Source organism: Paramisgurnus dabryanus, chromosome 6, assembly GCF_030506205.2.
Source record: "Paramisgurnus dabryanus chromosome 6, PD_genome_1.1, whole genome shotgun sequence".
NCBI classification, from domain to species: Eukaryota; Metazoa; Chordata; class Actinopteri; order Cypriniformes; family Cobitidae; genus Paramisgurnus; species Paramisgurnus dabryanus.
The window spans coordinates 48,548,186-48,569,595 of record NC_133342.1 but is presented as its reverse complement, the minus strand read 5'-3'; positions in this window follow the sequence as shown (position 1 = coordinate 48,569,595).

Here is a 21,410-nt window from a genome sequence, read left to right as displayed (position 1 = left end):
ACTCGGAAGACCTCCCGTTCATCTTCGGAACACAGTTTAAGATGTTTTAACGTTAGATTTAGTCAGAGAGCTTTCTATCCCCTTCATTGAAAATCTATGTATGGTTTCTATGTCTAGAAAGGTAATAAAAACATCATCAAAGTAATCCATGTGACATCAGTGGGTCAGTCAGATTGTGTTGAAGCATCGGAAATACAGTTTGGTCCAAAAATAGCAGAATTACGACTTTATTCAACATCGTCTTCTCTTCCGGCTCGAGCGTGAAGTCACGTGACTGTAGTGACGTGGCTGCCCTGTTCCTCAGACATGTTTGCTAAGTTGTTTTTTTTTTCAAACTTATAGCGTGCGTCTCCACAGACTGTAAATGAAGCTCTGGCGCACAAAACAAAAGAAAAATAAAAGAAGCTGGGGCGGAACAAATAACAGTCAGCCGCATCGTACGTCAGCCGTGTCACTGACTTTATGCGGCGCCGCAGTCGGATGAAGTCAAAGTACCGCGAGAGCTCTTCAAGAAATCTTACGGAGTACTTTAATTTCAACTCGCTCTTGTGGTACTTTGTCGTCATCTCTTTGTCAGTTCTTGCAGCGCAGCATGAAACAGCTGTCCAAACACAGAAGTTACACAGAGATTGTTGTATTCTTTATATAATTGCCTACATGTTTTGTCTATCAATATTTTCCATGAAGTCATTGGCTGATGGAGGAACTAGCGAGGGATTGGTAACATCTCTAAAGGACGTCACGTTTTCGACAGCGCTGTTTGGATGATCTATTATACTACCTCCCTATTTTAAATACAAACTTTGAAGGCGGGTTCATGTGTTTAACGGAGTCTAATCTCATATACCCTTACATGTTACAATGTAAATAGTCCTCAGATTGTATACTATATTGTATTACCAGACATTAATGCGAAATCTGATGTAAACAATAGACTATACATCTATATTTCACGGATTATACGCATTTGTGGACAAAAATGGTCATTGGATAATCTGAAACAGACTAGTTTCGACTTGTGATCCCCACAAATGTAAAAAAATTTTATTTTTGCATGTCATTTGGTCATAAAATACTACATATGATGCTAGAACATCTGTATCTCAAAACTGCTTTACAGGGGGTATGGCTTAGCTAAATGAGATGTAAATGAGCCCTATTGTCTCCCCTAGTTGGAAAGAAGAGTCCCTTTCATCTCGATTTTCTCGGTTTGAGTATTTCTGAGTTCCTATATTCAAATGGCCACAACTTCTCCAAATCTTATCAGATTTCCATGTGTTACACATCGTTGGAAAGCTTAGAAAATGCACTTTCAATCTGTGAATAACTCAAAATTGCCCAGATCTGACTTGTGTCACTACTTTCCGTAACTGGTCACATTTGAGTCTGGGGGCCAGACTGGTCTGTCATAGTATCCACAACGAAATATGTGCTATGAAACATTTCCATTGATTACATTAAAATATCCTAGCCAGAATGTTAATTTAAAAAACATGATATGGGTTTCTCTTTTTAAGTTATCTCTTCAATTAAGAGGAAACGCTTCCCTGCCAATTACTGTTTTTAGGGCAATCCATATTTCCGCCAATATCCACGAACTGGCACTCTTACCCAACTTATAAAACTTACTTTTGCGTGCGAATAGTGTTCTGCGCGTTCGCGAGTATGCTTTTCCGCGCGCGAATAGTGTTCTGCACGCTAGTATCTCTCGCTCGCGCTTGGTTTTTGTGTGTGCGACTTTTGGGTTAGATTAAATGCCATAGCTGACGCCCAAAAGCATATTTCCATGAATTCGTCCAGACGACTGGTTCACATCTACCGACATGAAGGACACGTACTTTCATGTATCGATTCTCCCTCGGCACCGCTTTGCGTTTGAGGCGCAAGCATACCAGTACAAAGTCCGCCCATTCGGGCACTCTCTCTCGCCCTGTGTATTCACCACAGTAGTGGAGGGGGCATTAAAACCCCTGAGAGAGAAGGGTGTGCGCATTCTCGCATATCTAGACGATTGGCTCATAATAACGCAATCACGTCAGATGCGATCACAGAGATTTAACTCTAAAACACCTCGCTCTTTGGGTCTTCGGGTCAACTGGGAAAATAGTAAACTTATTACCCGCAATGTACCCGCTTAACCTAATGTGAGAATTTCTTCGAGTGATACGAGTGCCGCCCACAAGATTTTGAACTACCCTGTTAATTCTTCGAACAACGAAGAACCGATGCATTTAGGTTTTTCCCCGCTCACTATGGAGGAATGCTTACGCAACCTCAATCTCTGTTTTTACTGTGAAAAACCTGGACATCGCATCGATTCATGCCCGGTTAGGGTTAGGATTAGGCCCAGACATGGGCGACCTGGGGATGGAGGGGATCCACGATACAACAATCTGGTAACCCAAACCAAAGCCCTTTCTCCTTGCCACGAAAATGTGTTCTCAAGAAGTGAAGATAATTCACGATGATGATACCCTGTCATTCACAGCATTAATTGACTCTGGCTCTGCATTAAATCTCATTAGTGAAGATACTATTAAGAAATATCAGATTCCTGTTCTACCATGTCTGCCACCTCTGCATATCAATGCCATAAACGATCTTTCCATTGGTAATGGTATCACTCATCGCACTTTTCCACTAACTCTTCAAGTAGGATCACTCCACCTGGAAACCGTGACCCTATATGTTATCTCCTCACCACGCTATGACATCATTCTGGGACATCCATGGCTTGTGGCACACAATCCCAAGATTAACTGGAGGTCTGGAGCGATATTACAGTGGTCATCTCGCTGCTTGGATCATTGCATCAAGCACCCCATGCCCAAACCCTGCCTTTCTACCAGTGTTGAAAGCCCGTCTGGTAAGGACATTAAAATTCCTGATCTGTACAATGAATTTTCTGAAGTTTTTAGTAAATCTAAAGCTACGGAGTTACCTCCCCACAGACCGTGGGACTGCGCCATAGAATTACTCCCTAATGCTATGCCCCCCAAGAGTAAGGTATACCCGCTATCCCAGCCAGAAACTCGTGCCATGGAAGATTATATTTCTGAAGCCTTAAAGAATGGATTTATCCGCTCCTCCACCTCTCCTGCTGCTGCTGGCTTCTTTTTTTAGAGAAGAAGGATGGGGGTCTTAGGCCATGTATCGATTACAATGGTTTGAACAACATCACAGTTAAATTCCCTTATCCTTTACCTCGTGTCCCTTCTGCCCTAGAACAGCTCCGAGAAGCCAAAATCTACACCAAGCTCGATCTACGTAGGGCCTACAACCTCATACAAATCCGAGAAGGTGACGAGTGGAAAACTGCATTCCACACCACTAGGGGGCACTATGAATATCTTGTGATGCCGTATGGGCTATCCAACTCACCAGCAGTGTTTCAGTCGTTTATCAATAAAGTGTTCAGAGATCTCCTCAACCAATATGTCATTGCATACATTGATGATATACTCATTTATTCCAACAATATGGAGGACCACATTAGCCATGTAAAAGAAGTTCTGTCTCGTCTACTCAAGAACTAGTTATATGTGAAAGTTGAGAAATATGAGTTTCATGTCTTCAAAACTAATTTCCTTGTTCACAGGGAGTGGAATGGACAACTCATAGGTCAAGGCAGTCACAGAATGGCCCACTCCACGTACCACCAAAGAGCTCCAGAGATTCCTTGGATTTGCACATTTCTACCAAAGATTAATCCGAAACTACAGCATGGTTGCAGCCCCACTCTCGTCACTACTCAAAGGCAAGCCTAAGAAACTATCTTGGAACCCCCAGGCAGAAAAAGCATTTCAGCAGCTTAAAGTATGTTTTACGTCAGCCCCATTCTGAAACACCCTGATCCTGAAAAGCAATTTATCGTGGAAGTGGACGCATCTGACACAGGTATAGGGGCTGTTCTATCCCAACGTCAAGGACCATCCAACAAAATGTATTCGTGTGCATATTTCTCCCAAAAGCTCACCTCTGCTGAACAAAATTACTATGTGGGAAAAAAAGAACTTCTTTCTATTAAAGCTGCCTTGGAAGAATGGAGACAGTGGCTGGAGGGTGCAAACCATCACTTCATCATACTCACTGACCACAAAAATTTAGAATATGTCAAGGGAGACGACTCAACGCATGACAGGCAAGATGGTCTTTGTTTTTCACCAGATTTAACTTCTCGATTACCTACAGGCCTGGAGATAAGAATGGCAAAGCAGACGCACTTTCCCTCTACCACGACCCTACACCTTTTGATCGTACCCCTGTGTCTATCATACCACCATCTTTCATCATAGCTCCCATCTCATGGGACATTATGCAGGAAATTCAGCAGGAGTACCAGCAAGACCCCATACCACCAGAATGTCCTCCCGAGAAAACCTACGTTCCTATGTCTCTTCGCCCCTGTATCCTGCAATGGGTTCATGGTTCCCTCAGTTCTGGACACCCAGGTATTTCACTCACCATAGCACTCATGAGAACATCCTTTTGGTGGCCCACCATGAACAATGATGCCACAAACTTTGTAAACTCCTGCCGTATCTGTGCCCAGTCAAAGACCCCCAAGGAACTCCGCTGCGGTCTGTTAAAACCTCTACCCATTCCACAACGTCCCTGGTCACACCTCAGTATCGACTTCATTACAGATCTCCCCGTTTCCAACAATTTCACTACCATCCTTGTCATTATAGACCGGTTTTAAAATTCCTGCCGTCTTGTTCCCCTCAGAGGATTACCCACCGCTATGGAAACTGCTGACGCAATGTTTCACCATGTATTCAGAAATTATGGAATCCCGGAAGACATTGTCTCAGATCGTGGCACCCAGTTCACCTTGTAACAATCAGCCCTATTGGTTGTGTCACAAATAGATAAAAGGGATCAGATTTAACTGTGTGATATTAAAAGAGTTAAAATGATGAGACAAACAAGTGAAAAGAAATTAAATAAAGGGATAGTTCGGCCAAAAACGATATTAAACCCATGATTTACTCACCCCCAAGCTGTCCGAGTTGCATATGTCCATCGTTTTTCAGACAAACACATTTTCGGATATTTTAGAAAATATTTTAGATCTTTCAGTTGATTAAATGTAATGTTACAAGGTCCACCCATAGTCCACGACCTTCAAGCCAAAAAAGTGCGTCCATCCTTCACAAATTAAATCCAAAGGCTCCAGGATGATAAACAAAGGTCTTCTGAGGGTAATCCACGCGGTGTTGTTGTAGAAATATCCATATTTAAAACTTTATTAACGAAAATGGCAGTGTCACATAGCCCCCCCCCCAAGCTTACCGCCTCGGGGTAGAAACTAGTCCTTTCAAGGTACTGTCAGCCATTGTCCATCTTGTGGGTCTCCTCTTGTACGTGTGCATTAAAATGTCTTTGTGAAAAATTAGTACCTGCTAGGCCCTCCCACATCGGCACTAGCTTGCCGGAGGAATCTGTGGAAATACGTAAGAGAGGTGGGATCCAAAACCAGACTGGGCATCCCTGGGTAGGTGGCGCCGCTCCTCCCGGGGTCCTGAAGAACCCAGCTTTCCTGGCACGCTGCTCCCCCTGGTATTTCCTCCTTTCCGGCTTCGTGGTCTGATGGTGAGAAGTAGTTGTAGCTGGTGATGAACAGTGATGTTGAGGCTGTGAAGATGGTTTGAGGTCGATGACGGCATACTCCTCGTTCTCCACACCACACCCTTGGGTGTTCTTTACAAATGTCCAGACGTCTTTGCGGATGGTAGGCCACCAGGCCACCTCTAGGATCCTGAGGAGAGTCTTTAGCCAACAGTGATGCTTCTCCTTAGTCCTTGAATGGAGGTGCTGTATTGTCCGTTGGACCAGGGCCTGAAGAATGATAAGCTGTATCCTGCCCTGGTCGTTGTCCTTCTGGATCTGACGATACAGCGGGCCCTGGTGACTCCTCACGCTGATGTTGTTGTTCTGGGATGTGGGTGGAGAGATGGTCAGCTCCTGGAGCGTGGCATCATCAACCTGCGTGATGCTGAATATGTCTCTGGATAAAGGGAGGATGGAGAAGATGTAGTTGAAATCTGGCCCTGCTGATGTTGTGGCACAGAGTTCTTGGTCAGTTGCTCTGTTGAAGGTTCGTGAAGTGTTCAAGGTGGTGGGACTGATGTCAGGAGGAATACCAGGGGAGATCGTGGGTGGTGCTGGGTAGGCAGTTGATGAAGGTGGGGAGACAGCGGCTTCTGGATGCTCGTTTTGTTCCAGTTGCTTTACCCATTTCTTGTCTCGCCGTTTAAAACAATCAACCACGTCTTTCTCCAGCGTGGCCACGGCATCCTTCACAGATTCCTCCAGCTTACAGAATTTAAAATCCACAGCCTCTCTAAAACACACTTCACGGTTAAGATTACTTTCAACAGAGTCTTTAAAATCCTTCTCCAGATTTAAAACAATACTTTTAAGATATGAAACTTCAGCACGCAACAATTTACATTCACATTTGTGTAAAACCTGCTCATCATTAAAACCAGCAGATGTTTTAAAAGAAGCAACATTTACAGAGTTATTCATCATCTTTTAACAATTCTCAACACAGTGTTTACAATCTTAAATAATCCCCGTACGGGCCACCACTATGTAACGATCAGCCCTATCGGTTGTGTCACAAATAGATAAAAGGGGTCAGATTTAACTGTGTGAGATTAAAAGAGTTAAAATGATGAGACAAACAAGTGAAATGAAATTAAATAAGTGTATTTACAAACACAAGGTACTTAAAGGTACATGGGTAGCTAATGCTAAAGCTCAACCAAACTGTTGCTGGTGTGTGGAGTTGCTTTTATTGAACTTACCTTTCCAGAGTTTGGATTATCACTATAAATTGGATTGTATATACTCTGGAGAACACTTTGCACATTTGGACTTTTAACATGTGTCACAAGGCGGGACTGGCTGCTGCTATAACTAAGCCACACCCCTTCTTAACTTCCACCTCGAGGAGGTCCCCAAAGCCAACCCAATGACCAGACAAACACAAGTGCACCTAAATATAAAAGCATAAACTTTATTTAAATTAATTAAAAATGGAAATGGGGAGGGGTAAGGGATTTAAAACTAAACTTCTTCGTCCTGCCCTCCAGGTGGGCCGTGAACGGAAGAGTGCAAAAAAAAGGGGGGGCCACTGGAGTCAAGTGTCCAGGATCCACGACACTGCAGGGGATGTGGGACTCAGGCTCCTCCGCCTGGCTTTAGGTTCCCGTGGCGCCCTCCTCTTCCTCCTGGAGGCAGAGTGAACAATAAGTTTTAAGCTCTTAAGTGTTAAGAGCTCAACAATAAGTGTTGAGCTCTTAAAAACTTCCTTCGTCACGAACCCTTTTCCGACCAACACCGGGTCTCTTCAGTACGTGTTGCTGGGAGGTGGTTATCGTAAGTGTTCCTTTGACTCACGTGTATGTCTCCTTTCTCCCTCTTTGCAGGCGGCCGCTAGAACACAGAAGATCAGTTTATTATATTTCGATGGACTCCCTCTCACCTTTTCTGCCGGGAACGACGTACGGTATCTGCAACACAGGTAAGGTTTTGCTCGTTCCCTTCTCCACTCTCTTTCTCTCCCTTTCTCTCCACAGGCTGTGGACTGAGACACAAAAGTGGGTTATTCAGACTGCTGGTTTTCTCTCACCTCTCCGCTTGAGACGACGTACAGTAAGTACGGTACAGGTAGGGCTTTCTCGTGCTCTCTCTCTCTTTCTCTCCACAGGCTGCGGACTGAGACACAAAGTGGGTTATTCAGACTGCTAGGTTTTCTCTCACCTCTCCGCTTGAGACGACGTACAGTAAGTACGGTACAGGTAGGACTTTCTCGTTCTCTTTCTCTCTCTTTCTCTCCACAGGCTGCGGAATGAAACACAAAGTGGGTTATTCAGACTGCTAGGTTTTCTCTCACCTCTCTGCTTGAGACGACGTACAATAAGTATGGTACAGGTAGGACTTTCTCGTTCTCTTTCTCTCTCTTTCTCTCCACAGGCTGCGGACTGAGACACAAAGTGGGTTATTCAGACTGCTAGGTTTCTCTCACCTCTCCGCTTGAGACAACGTACAGTAAGTACGGTACAGGTAGGGTTTTCTCGTTCTCTTTCTCTCTCTTACTCTCCACGCCGTAACACTCCTGGTCAGATAACAGTCGATTTATATAGACCTTGTATTTGGATGAAATGTGGTGGACTTACAGTGACCAGGCTCTCACGATTTGCCAGATGGTTGGGGACTGTTTGGTGAGGCAGCGTCGGGGGCAAAACCTCCCAACGGCTGCTGCGGCTTCAGAGGGGAAAATGCTACGCTGTCTCACCGAGCCGAGCGCTGCCCTCTCCACTTCCTAGACTGTAGAGCAACTGGACAGGGGCGCCCCTTTGAAGAGGCCTCGGGACAGACGAGATTTACTCCACCTCACTCTGCAACAGTAAGCGTTATGTAGATGTATGTGCAAGCAGCATTAATCTTTAGTTATACTCACACAGCCTCTAACGGTCCAACTCTTCACCACCACTCTGCAGAACAACCCAGATACAAAGGATGACTGCTGACGAACACCACAGTAATATTATACATCCAGAGTTCACTCACAGCATAGGCTAGATAATCATAACTGAAACCGGCAGCCTTTTCGTTCTCCCACGGCGAGGTTAGCGAAGGCGGGGGGTTTTCTGACAATACACACACAGCAGTACACAGCACCACGTCAAAATGAAATTTCCACAACAACACCGATTTACCCACCGCACTCAAAGTGAACACTTAGGACGCCCCGTCTTCCTTCACTTCACCGGAGTCCGTTTAGACGATGGTTAGCACGGCCCAGTAAGCATTCACGTCGCTGTGATAGCCCAAGTTGTCCTCCTCCGGCTCACCCACCACACTGTTTAAGGGTAGGGCTGTCCTCCTTTTACTGGAATCGTTCGCTACGAAACAGGTTAGTATACCGTGTGTCTCAAACTCAATGTTTCATACAGTCACTGTAAGATCTTCTCTGATGCTCTCCTTTTTAATACACACAGGCGATTACTCCCAGCCTCACAGAACAGAGCGTCTCTTCCCCCAAACAGGGTTGCACAGCGATTTCACTTGTGTTACAATATCCTCAATATAGCAACACTCACGCTAACTCCGCTTCTCCTTTTGTTTCGTTTCAGTATCCAGTAGTCTCCAATCGTCTTCCAACCACTATGGTTTACTTCGTCCCACACAGCCACACCAGCTTCAGCCTGAGAGGAAAAGCAGCCCAGCAGTAAACGCACCAACAGCACCAAACGAGGCCAACAACTGAACCCAAACTGAACAACAAACTGTGGTTTTGGATCATCCTTTATACTGCCCTGCTCGTCATTTACTCCAATCATCAACCGCTAATGTTAACTACACACACCTGTGTGTAATTCGCTGATTTTCCCGCTCGCGGCGCTTACCGGAAGTCCGGTGTTCGTCTTTTCCGGTCCGGGCGGAACCACTTCCGGGCGGAACCAAACTCTCCTAACTTTGGTTCCGCCCCTGGAAAGATCGTCACCGTGTGACACATGCTTGAACTTTTAGATTGTTTTAGGTTTGGATTTCTTGTATTCCTTTCTTTTAACAGTCTTAGTTTTAATGTGTTGTTTTAAGTTCATTGTGATCTTGTAAATACACTTATTTAATTTCATTTCACTTGTTTGTCATCCTTTTACCATTGTTTTAACCTCACACAGTAAGATCTGACCCCTTTTAACTATGTAAGATGCCACCCACTGGTCCAACGAAGGTATCCGATGGCGTGGTGAAGGTATCACGTGTTCTTGCCGTCCGTAGCGCTTCTAGAAGAATAATTCCATTTATTTAATTTGTTTCTTTGACCTCTGTGGTTAAATTATAATCTGACTCCAATTTATAAATTATCAATGTTATTCTGATGCTGATCACAATTTATATAATTATTATTATATTTTGTTCTCTTAATTATTTAGAATGAATTACATTCAAATAGAGAATATAATGTATTCCTGGAGGTGCTTAAGGCAGTTCCATACAGCTGGGTGTAGAGGCATTTCTCCTTCTTAACTTAAAGTTAGAGGTTTATCCAAACACACAATAAAATATGAGGATCCATCTATATTGAGATTGAGTCATTATAACCTCCAACCTACAAAAGTGGGAATTAAAGGAATATTCCATTTTCTTAAAAGAAAAATCCAGATAATTTACTCACCACAATGTCATCCAAAATGTTGATGTCTTTCTTTGTTCAGTCGAGCTGAAATTATGTTTTTTGAGGAAAACATTGCAGGATTTTTCTCATTTTAATGGACTTTAATGGACACCAACAATTAACACTTAATTCAACACTTAACAGTTTTTTTCAACGGAGTTTCAAAGGACAATAAACGATCCCAAACGAGGCATAAGGGTCTTATCTAGCAAAACGATTGTCATTTTTGAGAAGAAAAATAACAAATATACACTTTTAAAGCACAACTTTTCGTTTAGGTCTGGTCCAGCGCGACCTAACGTAAATGGGTAGTGACGTAGGGAGGTCACGTGTTACATATATAAAACGCACATTTGCGGACCATTTTAAACAATAAACTGACACAAAGACATTAATTAGTATCAGTTGACATACAACAACGTAGGAACGGTCCTCTTTCACCACATTTGTAAACACTGGGGCGGAGTTTCGCGTCCGTCCTCTGTGACCTCTTGACGTGATGACGTATTGCGTCAGGTCAAGCTAGCGCATCTAAACGAGAAGTTGTGCTTTAAAAGTGGATATTTGTTATTTTTATTGTCAAAAATGAAAATCGTTTTGCTAGATAAGACCCTTATGCCTCGTTTGGGATTGTTTAGAGTCCTTTGAAACTCCGTTGAAAAAACTGTTAAGTGTTGAGTTAAGTGTTAAGTGGTGGTGTCCATTAAAGTCCATTAAAATGAGAAAAATCCTGCAATGTTTTCCTCAAAAAACATAATTTCTTCTCGACTGATCAAAGAAAGACATCAACATTTTGGATGACATGGTGGTGAGTAAATTATCTGGATTTTTCTTTTAAGAAAATGGAATATTCCTTTAACTCAGTCATATTTTCAGTCAAGGTAATTCCTAATCTACCCCCCTCCGGTATATTTATAAAATATAATAAAAGACTTGACATGGTTTAAAATGAACAGATGTTAACAATTTATTTTGCCAGGCAGGTTACACTTAAATCAATCATTCATCAATCAAAAATATCCACAACTAAAAAGATCAGCACAATGTCAAAATCATACCTGGCAATTAAAGACACACAAAGTGGTCTAAGAAGATTCTTGTTAAAGATTTCTTCCATGATGTTTTAATACGCACACAAAGTGTGGGAGCTCTCCTGGTTACAGGATGTCTCCATAAGGTTTGAATACACACAGAGTGTGGGAGCTTCTGGGTACAGAATGGCTCCCAGAATGTTTTGCCATGCCACCTTTTATACACAGCTTGAGAAAACTACCCAAATCTAGTTTGACCTGTACCAAGTGATACTAAAGAACACCTGGTCAAAATCCAGTTTGACCTGTGCCAAGTGATACTAAAGAGCACCTGGTCAAACTAGCCAGGAATATCAAGGCAAAAACCCACCTCTACAAGAAATGCATCTTCTATCCAAAGTTCTAAAACCTTAATCCATCTTATCTTAGACTTATAGAAATTAGACCTTTTTACTCATCGCACCATGACCTTTAAAATAATACTAAACATTAATATTAAATTACAATCTTAGAACCACATAATATGTATACATTACATCATATATTTCAGCAGATACTCAGTGATGTGAGCCTTAAGGCTAACATTGCCAAAGCCTTTGTGATGAAGAGATTAGGAGAACAGAGAGTTTCATGTCTGTTACCAGTTCAACCTGAGGGTCAAATTTGGGTTAGCAACACCACCCTAGGTTTGATTGTTTTATAGTGTCTCTTCATAAATAAACTAAAGTTGATTATTTAACATCCAGTATTACAACTATTTGTAACTCAGCTGATAGGTAACTCAGCACTCACATGACAGGTAGACCATATCAAAATAAAAGACATACACACAAATTAAAAGTAAGAGATAAAATGGAATAAAATGTCTAAGACTACATGTAAAACCTAGTTAAAACTCAAATATAAATAAAATCATAAAAGATGTACATTGAGCGGTTAAAACATGAGTCTTGTGTGTCACAACCTCACAGATTTGGAAAGCTTTCTACAATCAGGTTGATATAAATGTGACCAGTCACGTAAAGTAGGGATCAATGTTCCCTTTAAGCTGCGCGCGTGCGCGGCCGCGCAGGCCAGTCAAAGTGGCCGCGCAATAGATTTGTCAGACCCCGCACATTTTTCAGACCGCACATAAACATTGATGCATTTGCTGTTGTAAAAGAATTAAGAGAGAGTGAAGGCGAGTGTTCTAGAAGGAGAAGAAACTTTCAACCAATCGCTGATCTTGCTACGGTGACAGACACTTTTATGAGCCAATGGTAGCAGCGCATTCAGTTCACACAGGTGCCGCTTCCAGCACGAGCACAAAGTGAGAGCGAGTCAGATGAGCGAGTCAGATGAGCAGCTGCACGGGGCGATCTCAAGAAACTAAAATATTTATTAAGAGGAAAAAGTGATTCAAAACAGTGATTTAAAACAAATTATTGGATTCCTGATGTGATGTGATAACTTGGAAAAGCTGTCGCTAGAGTGAGGAGAGAGCAAAATAGAGAATTAGAACGGAGGCAGATTCAGAATCACAGAGCATCAAAACACTTCGAATGAACTTCTTCTTTTAAATAAGAAGTTAAAATTTATGCTTTGGTGAGTTATATTCTAAATATTAACTTGACATTATGGCATAAGTGTTGCAAATTTGGCAGCAAACTATGAGTTTTATTAGTTTGTTTACATTGGCCGTTGGTATATAACGAACGAGCTGAAGCTATTTACATTTGAAAGTTAACAGTCAAGTAACGTAAATGTGAAAAAATAACATATGTTCAATAAGTGTTGAAACCCTGAGTTAGGTTGTTATTTGAAATGTTTACATGATGATTATTGATAAATCTGTTGAATTGAATATTAATTACTGTTCTGCCTTGTGTTTTTACAAGGCTGGGTTTTTTTGTGAGAATTGCGAACATCTGTAAAGTTCTCCTGCTCCATCTTGGACACGCGAGACAATTAAGTATATACTGAAGGTGTATACAAAAAGGCGAGACAACCAGAACTGTGCTTTGAATCATCAGAACTGGTAGGAGGATATTTTTCCTTTTTGTTTCGGACAACTACTAGGACGTGAATTCGCTGAAACTTCATTTTCCGTATTTTCTTTGATTTTCTTCAAAGGACACTTACTTTGAACTGAACTATTTAAACTATTTAAAGGAACGGTCCTTTGAACCGAGTCAATTGGTTCATGAATTCAACCCAACTGAGTCATTTAAGTGAATCATTAATTTGGATTACAAACAAAATGAAACAGTGTTACACTTTTACAAGTATTTTATTTATTTATTTATATATTTGCTCTGTAGTATATGAGAACTGATTTTCAGCTTGAGTTGAACGGTTCAATCTGCTAAACCCAGGTACCTGGTAAATTTCAAAGAGGAGTATTGGGATTTATTGCATATTGTTTCTTGTATTTGAGATTTATATTCCTTAAGCAAGATACAGAAAAGAGAAACACTTTCTTAAATTAATATTTTCAATATAAATCTACAAATAATCAGAAACCAAGACTCTGTGTTGATCTTTTACTTACCTGTCATACTGCTCTCCTCTCTCCAGTAGCCGTGCCTTTCTCTTCTGATACACAGGCCCACATTGAACATTATACGTGTGTATACACTTAACCCCGTTACACGCTACACTGTCATCTCTTTGAATCTCCTATGGTTAACGCAAGCTCGTGGTCATTTTCGGCAGGTCGTGTGGTTGCGAATTGCTCACAGTACTAAAAATGTGCGCTCAGAAAAAAAAGAATTTGCTCAGTGCTGAAAAAAATTAGAGGGAACATTGGTAGGGATACAAGTCGGATCTGAGCCATTTTGAGTTATTTACATATTCTGAAAGTGCAGTTTCTAAGCTTTCCAACGGTGTGTAACACATGGAAATGTGCTAAAATTTGGAGAAGTTGTGGCCATTTGAATATAGGAACTCAGAAATCCTATGCAGTCTTTCATGTTTATTCAGTTTAATGTTTATCAGAGTGTTTATGTCTAGTCAGTATTGTTATTTCATGTTTATGTTGTGTTGCCCCCTCGTGGGCTTTTTGTTTTCAGTTTTCCCAAGCCAGCGTGTCCAGCGCAGTCGGAGCCGCCCAAGTCAGCACGTCCTGCGCAGCCGGAGCCGCCCAAGCCAGCGAGTCCAGCATAGCCGGAGCCGCCCAGCCAGCACAGTTCAGCGTAGCCGGAGCCGCCCAGCCAGCACAGTTCAGCGCAGCCGGAGCCGCCCAGCCAGCACAGTTCAGCGCGGCCGGAGCCACCCAAGTCAGCGCGTTCAGCGCGGCCGTAGCCGCCAAAGCCAGCACGTCCTGCGCGACCGGAGCCGCAGAAGCTTGGCGTTCAGCGCGGCCGGAGCGGCCTAGCCTCCGCAGTTGTCCCGTCCCGCACAGCTCTCGCGGTCGACTTGTCCCGCGGAGCTGTGACTACAGACTTTGTTTCATGGACTTTGTTTTGTGTACCCATGGACTCATGTCTGTTTTGTCTAGTGTTTTGGTTTTGTCTTGTGTGTTCCCCTGAGGAGCGTCTGTCGCTCCTAAAGCCCGGGCCACACTGAACGATAATTGGCTGTCCCAGACGAAAGATTGCCATCGTGAAACTATCGTCACGATTTCTGTGATCGTGGCTCTTCATCGGTGGTCCTATGTCGTACAGTGAGAGAGGTTCAAAGACGGCAGTTTTCCCGGTCTTGCGTCCAAAGATAGCCTACGATAGTTTTCTGGCAGTGTCAGAAATTCTGCATGTTCACCGCACAGTGTGTTTGCTGCTACGACCTGCGCGCCGGTATTTGTTTACCACGAGCGCATGCTGGTGACGTTGCGCAACGTGTGACGCAGCCGCCGAAGCTTCCGTGTCATCATCATACAGTCTACATGCCTCTCGTACCCGAGTTTAAACAATACATGTCGCACAGTGTGATAAGGTAATGATCTTATAAGAGGACAAAAATTGTGCAGTGTATTCCGGGCTTTAGGGGGAGGCTACTGTCAGGACTCTGCCACGAGAGTTTGATTTTATATTTATGTTTTATTGTGATGGCAGAGTTCTGACAGTCTCTTGTTTAATGTGGAGGCCATGCCTTGTTTATTGTGGCATGTGCCTCTGGTGTCTCGTCTTTAGTCCCCGCCCTCTTGTTCTCCCTGTTAATTATTCATTATTAGTTCATCCCGTGCTCCTGTTTTACCCTCGTTAAGTTTCCCTATTTAATCTCCTTTTGTCTCTTGTCTGGTGCTGGATCATTGTGTTGAAACCATGTCTTGTTATGCAGTCTTTCATGTTTATTCAGTTTAATGTTTTATCAGAGTGTTTATGTCTAGTCAGTATTGTTATTTCGTGTTTATGTTGTGTTGCCCCCTCGTGGGCTTTTTGTTTTCAGTTTTCCCAAGCCAGCGTGTCCAGCGCAGTCGGAGCCGCCCAAGTCAGCACGTCCTGCGCAGCCGGAGCTGCCCAAGCCAGCGTCCAGCGTAGCTGGAGCCGCCCAGCCAGCACAGTTCAGCGTAGCCGGAGCCGCCCAGCCAGCACAGTTCAGCGCAGCCGGAGCCGCCCAGCCAGCACAGTTCAGCGCAGCCGGAGCCGCCCAGCCAGCACAGTTCAGCGCGGCCGGAGCCGCCCAAGCCAGCGCGTTCAGCGCGGCTGTAGCCGCCAAAGCCAGCGCGTCCTGCGCGACCGGAGCCGCAGAAGCTTGGCGTTCAGCGTGGCCGGAGCCGCCTAGCCTGCGCAGTTGTCCCATCCCGCACAGCTCTCGCGGTCGACTTGTCCCGCGGAGCTGTGACTACAGACTTTGTTTCATGGACTTTGTTTTGTGTACCCATTGGCCTCATGTCTGTTTTGTCTAGTGTTTTAGTTTTGTCTTGTGTGTTCCCCTGAGGAGCGTCTGTCGCTCCTAAAGCCCGGGATACACTGCACGATAATTGGCTGTCCCAGACGAAATATTGCCATCGTGAAACTATCGTCACGATTTCTATGATCGTGGCTCTTCATCGGTGGTCCTATGTCGTACAGTGAGAGAGGTTCAAAGACGACCGTTTTCCCGGTCTTGCGTCCAAAGATAGCCTACGATAGTTTTCTGGCAGTGTCAGAAATTCTGCATGATCACCGCACAGTGTGTTTGCTGCTACGACCTGCGCGCCGGTATTTGTTTACCACGAGCGCATGCTGGTGACGTTGCGCAACATGTGACGCAGCCGCCGAAGCTTCCATGTCATCATCGTACAGTCTACATGCCTCTCGTACCCGAGTTTAAACAATACATGTCGCACAGTGTGATAAGGTAATGATCTTATAAGAGGACAAAAATCGTGCAGTGTATTCCGGGCTTTAGGGGGAGGCTACTGTCAGGACTCTGCCACGAGAGTTTGATTTTATATTAATGTTTTATTGTGATGGCAGAGTTCTGACAGTCTCTTGTTTAATGTAGAGGCCATGCCTTGTTTATTGTGGCATGTGCCTCTGGTGTCTCGTCTTTAGTCCCCGCCCTCTTGTTCTCCCTGTTAATTATTCATTATTAATTCATCCCGTGCACCTGTTTTACCCTCGTTAAGTTTCCCTATTTAATCTCCTCTTGTCTCTTGTTTGGTTCTGGATCATTGTGTTGAAACCATGTCTTGTTATGCAGTCTTTCATGTTTATTCAGTTTAATGTTTTATCAGAGTGTTTATGTCTAGTCAGTATTGTTATTTCATGTTTATGTTGTGTTGCCCCCTCGTGGGCTTTTTGTTTTCACATCACTACAGTCACATGACTTCACGCTCGAGCCGGAAGAGAAAAGAATGCTGAATAAAGTCGTAATTCTTGTTATTTTTGGACCAAACTGTATTTCCGATGCTTCAACACATTCTTACTGACCCACTGATGTCACATGGACTACTTTGATTATGTTTTTATTACCTTTCTGGACATGGAAACCGTACATAGATTTTCAATGAAGGGGACAGAAAGCTCTCGGACTAAATCTAACGTTAAAACATCTTAAACTGTGTTCCAAAGATGAACGGAGGTCTTCCGAGTTTAGAACGACATAAGGGTTAGTCATTAATTACATTATTTTAATTTTGGGGCAAACTATCCTTATTTAGTAGTCACGCTGTTCCTTTTGGAGGCAGGGGCGAAAACACAAGCCGCTTATACAGACTGTAAATATACACATAGACAATGACGCCCCCCGCTGCACGCTAGAATCTCCGGAAAAACAAGCTGATTTCAACCGCAAAATGTACGCTTTTAAATATACAAATACTGCTATCTCAAACATGGAGAGGCTTCGTGATCTCAACTAACAGATTCTGCAATAAAACGAAAATCACAAATTTTGAAAAAAAAACTTTGATTCTCATTTTCTCGAAACTTGTGCTGCCGACTTGTGTCACTGGTTTCCTTGACGGGTCACAAATGCAACCTAACCTCTGGTTATCACTCCCAGTCTAATGGACAAGTTGAATGCCTGAATCAGGAAATTGGTAGATACCTAAGGTCCTACTGCAGCAAAGAACAGCATCGCTGGTCAGAGTTCCTTCCCTGGGCCGAGTACGCACAGAACTCTTTGAGACACTCATCCACCAACCTCAGCCCCTTTAAATGCGTACTTGATTACCAACCACCCATGTTCCCCTGTTCGGGAGTACCGTCTGTTGTCCCTGCTATGAAAATTGGATGAGGAAGAGTGGAGAAATTTGGGAAACCGCCCATGTAAGACTCCAGAGAGCCATCAGGAGCCAGGAACTCCACGCTAACCGTCCACGCTAACCTAACCCCCATATCAACCTGGCCAAAGGGTCTGGTTCTCGACACGGGATCTTAAGCTCCAACTACCCTCCAAGAAACTAAGTCCGAGGTACGTAGGACCTTTCAGAATCATCATGTTACTTTTCAATTGGAACTCCCTGTTAATTATACAATTTCTCCTTCCTTTCATGTTTCCCTGCTGAAACCCTATCATGCGGAGTACGACCCCAACGCAGAGCCTGTAATGTCCATACTGCCGCGCCACCAGAGGGAGCCCTCTCCGGAGTACTGACATGGCGCCGCCCTCTGCTTTTCTGTTAATTTCCTGCTTAGCCTTTCTTAAGCTTCAAGCTGGCCTAGGCCAGACGTGAAGTATTGCCAGTTTACCCTGCATACAAAGCGTTTATTCTGAGTATTATTCTGACTGCCTGTTTATGACCTTTTGCCTGTTTGATTTTTTTCTGTACCTGTTTGCCTGGATTGGACTGCTTATTGTTATCGACCTGCCTGCCGGTCTCTGTTTACCCTCCCGCCTTACGATTTGGATTTGTTTGTTAGATCAGTTTGTTTTAATAAAAAATTCGAAAATGGATCCCGCTCTGTCTGCGTTATCCTTACATCATATTGAAACAACAAATCAGTTTAAGATTAATTACCTACCTTTATACAATCACTATTGTAAAGGAAAAAACTAAATTTTACTATAATCTTACCTCAACTTAGATTAATTAATACATGAGTAGTTACATGAGTAAGTAGCCTATGGTGGCACAAAACAAAACGTGGCGATTTTTTTAAGCTGATAAAAATGTGAACTATATTTTATGGAGAAAGAGCAATTGGTTTGCAGCACTTTGACCTCGGTGCGCAGGCTGGCAGGGTGGACTAGGTTTCGTCTGGTGTCTCGCCTTCGACCTGTCTGGCCTGCTTGAAGCTACCAGGGGTACAAGGCCCCCGCCAGCTTAGCTCTCAGGGTCATTATCCGCTTTTGCACTATTGGGCCTGTGCAAGTCAGGGCTTCAAACGAGCCTCACATACACAAGCGAATAAAGCAGCACATCTGTGACGTTTTGTATAACGGGTCTGTAAATACACATAAGTATACCCACATATAAAGTTTGCTATTTATGTAATGGTGCATTCCCACCAACCGCGGTAGAGGCGGTAAAAATACTCGTAGTTGGAAGCTTGAACATTTGAGTTCATTCGCGCGTGAAAGCCGCGCATGAAATTCTAGTCATTTGAGACAATCACGGGGAAATTCGCGTCATGGGAGTCATGGGAGGGGCTTCTGCAACTCTGCTGAGACTCCGACACTCTGCTCGCTTCCTGTTATCATGTCACTACTACAGCAAGGTCCTGATTGGTTAACGCGGCATGGAAATCCACCGAAGTTCAGATTTTTCAACTTGTGTGTTTCCCACGGCAACAGTTAATTTGCGCATTCCGCGCCGCAGGATGCCTAATTGCGTCTTTGCATTGACTTAACATGTAAATCACTCGCGCTTAATAAGAGTTAAATTAATCTCCGAAATACAAAAACCATATGACTAATATAATAAAACCATGGTTACTTTTTCTAAGGGCTGACCGAAAAATTCTACAGAGATGACAAAAAAAAACACCCATGTTAGACACTTATGCAATTGTTATTTGTATTGTATTTTAAGTGTTTTGTATGTAAACGTTATGTAGCAAACAAGTTAACTCACCGACTGTAGCCCTTCATGGCTCGAGTGATCGTTTCTAACAGATGGACGATGAAACGATGATTCAACACATATCTTTAATTTCTCAGCACTTTAAACACTTTGTTCTGTGCCCGCAACCTTATAAACTTCTTCCGAACCGGTACTGGTGTCCGCCAGATCCTGAGCATGCTGAGTTTGGTGTTGTAATGCGTTTGTTTTTTACAGATGCAAGTAATTTTCTTCAGTCCGAAGTAAAAACACAGCAGGCATCTTCCGTTGAACAGTAAGTTAATGGTGACCCTGATTTTTTAAATGTTTTAAATCTGCATTTTAATCTGCAAACAGATGAACTCCCATCAGGTTTAGAACAACATGAAGATGAGGAAATGATGACAGAATTTTCATTTTAAAGTGAACTATCCCTTTAAAAGATACATAACTTGATGTCTTACAATCACGTTTTTTTTTTTTCTTTATTTCTTATTATCCCTTTTTGTTTTTCACAGTTTTTTCTTTAAGCTATTAACAATTTTTTTCATGTTTCTATGTACATGTTTGTGTCACAGTTTGATATACAGATGTTACATTTATTTAATGGATACAATAATTATAGTGTGACCTTTTACCTTTGTCCTCAATCATGTTCTTCAATAAAAAATAAATAAAACACTTTCAAGTCATATGAAGCCTAGCGCCTCATATTGATCAGAGTACTGTTAATGATATATCAGTATTTACAACAGAACTTATGGCAATATTCATATCAATGATTTGGGTGGAAGACTCTAATATTAAGGGTACAGTTATATGCTCTGATTCATTCTCAGCTTTGTGCAGCTTGAAAAGTGGAAAGTCAGATACAAGACATATCTTATATTACAATTTTTTTACAGAATATATCCACTAGACAAAAATATAAAATTTGTATGGGTACCAGCTCATGTTGGAGTTGAGGGAAATGAGATAGTGGATAAAATAAATGGATTAAATAAGGATGAAGTTGACATAAAGATTCCATTAAGCAAAGCTGAAGCTAAGTATAAGAAAAGCTGTTATAAATATCTGGCAAGACAACTGGAATAAGTAGTTAAAGGGCAGACATCTGTATAATATTCAGGATACAGTGGGGAATGATAGGAGAAAATATGGATCGAGAAGAGATGATATAATTATTTCGAGGCTATGCATTGGGCAGACCAGATTAAATTATTATTTACACATGTTAGGTAAAAGTGAGACAGATGGATGCATCCATTGTGGAGTGGCAGAAACAGTGGAGCATGTGCTTGTTCACTGTCAAGCATATAATAATGAACGAGTTCAATTTGTGGATGAACTAAAGGAACTGAAAGTTCAGTTAGCAATAAAAGATTTATTTTTAGAGTGCACGGGTACAACCAAAAGTGTAGGGGAGAGTGGGGTAAAGTGAGACATCGGGTAAAGTGAGACACCCCCTGTATCTAGGCAACTGAACACATTTGTGGTCCTATGACCATTATGTTTTTAAGCCCCTCAAATTTCCCCTTGGCCATGAAGGACAGGACCTCATGCTGCTGTGGTTAACATGTTTTTTTCACAAAAATATATTTTTTGCTTGTAAAAGTAAATTTTCTTGCTGTCAACTTAATCAACTGTTGTGTCAAAGCAAATTGATTCAGGTAGAAAAACTTATATCACACATGTTTATGAACTACCAACATATAAAACCTTGTGTTGATGCTAGCTGAAGATTAGCCTGAATTTCCAAGAGAGAGAGTTTTTTTCCAAAATGTGGTGGTGGGGT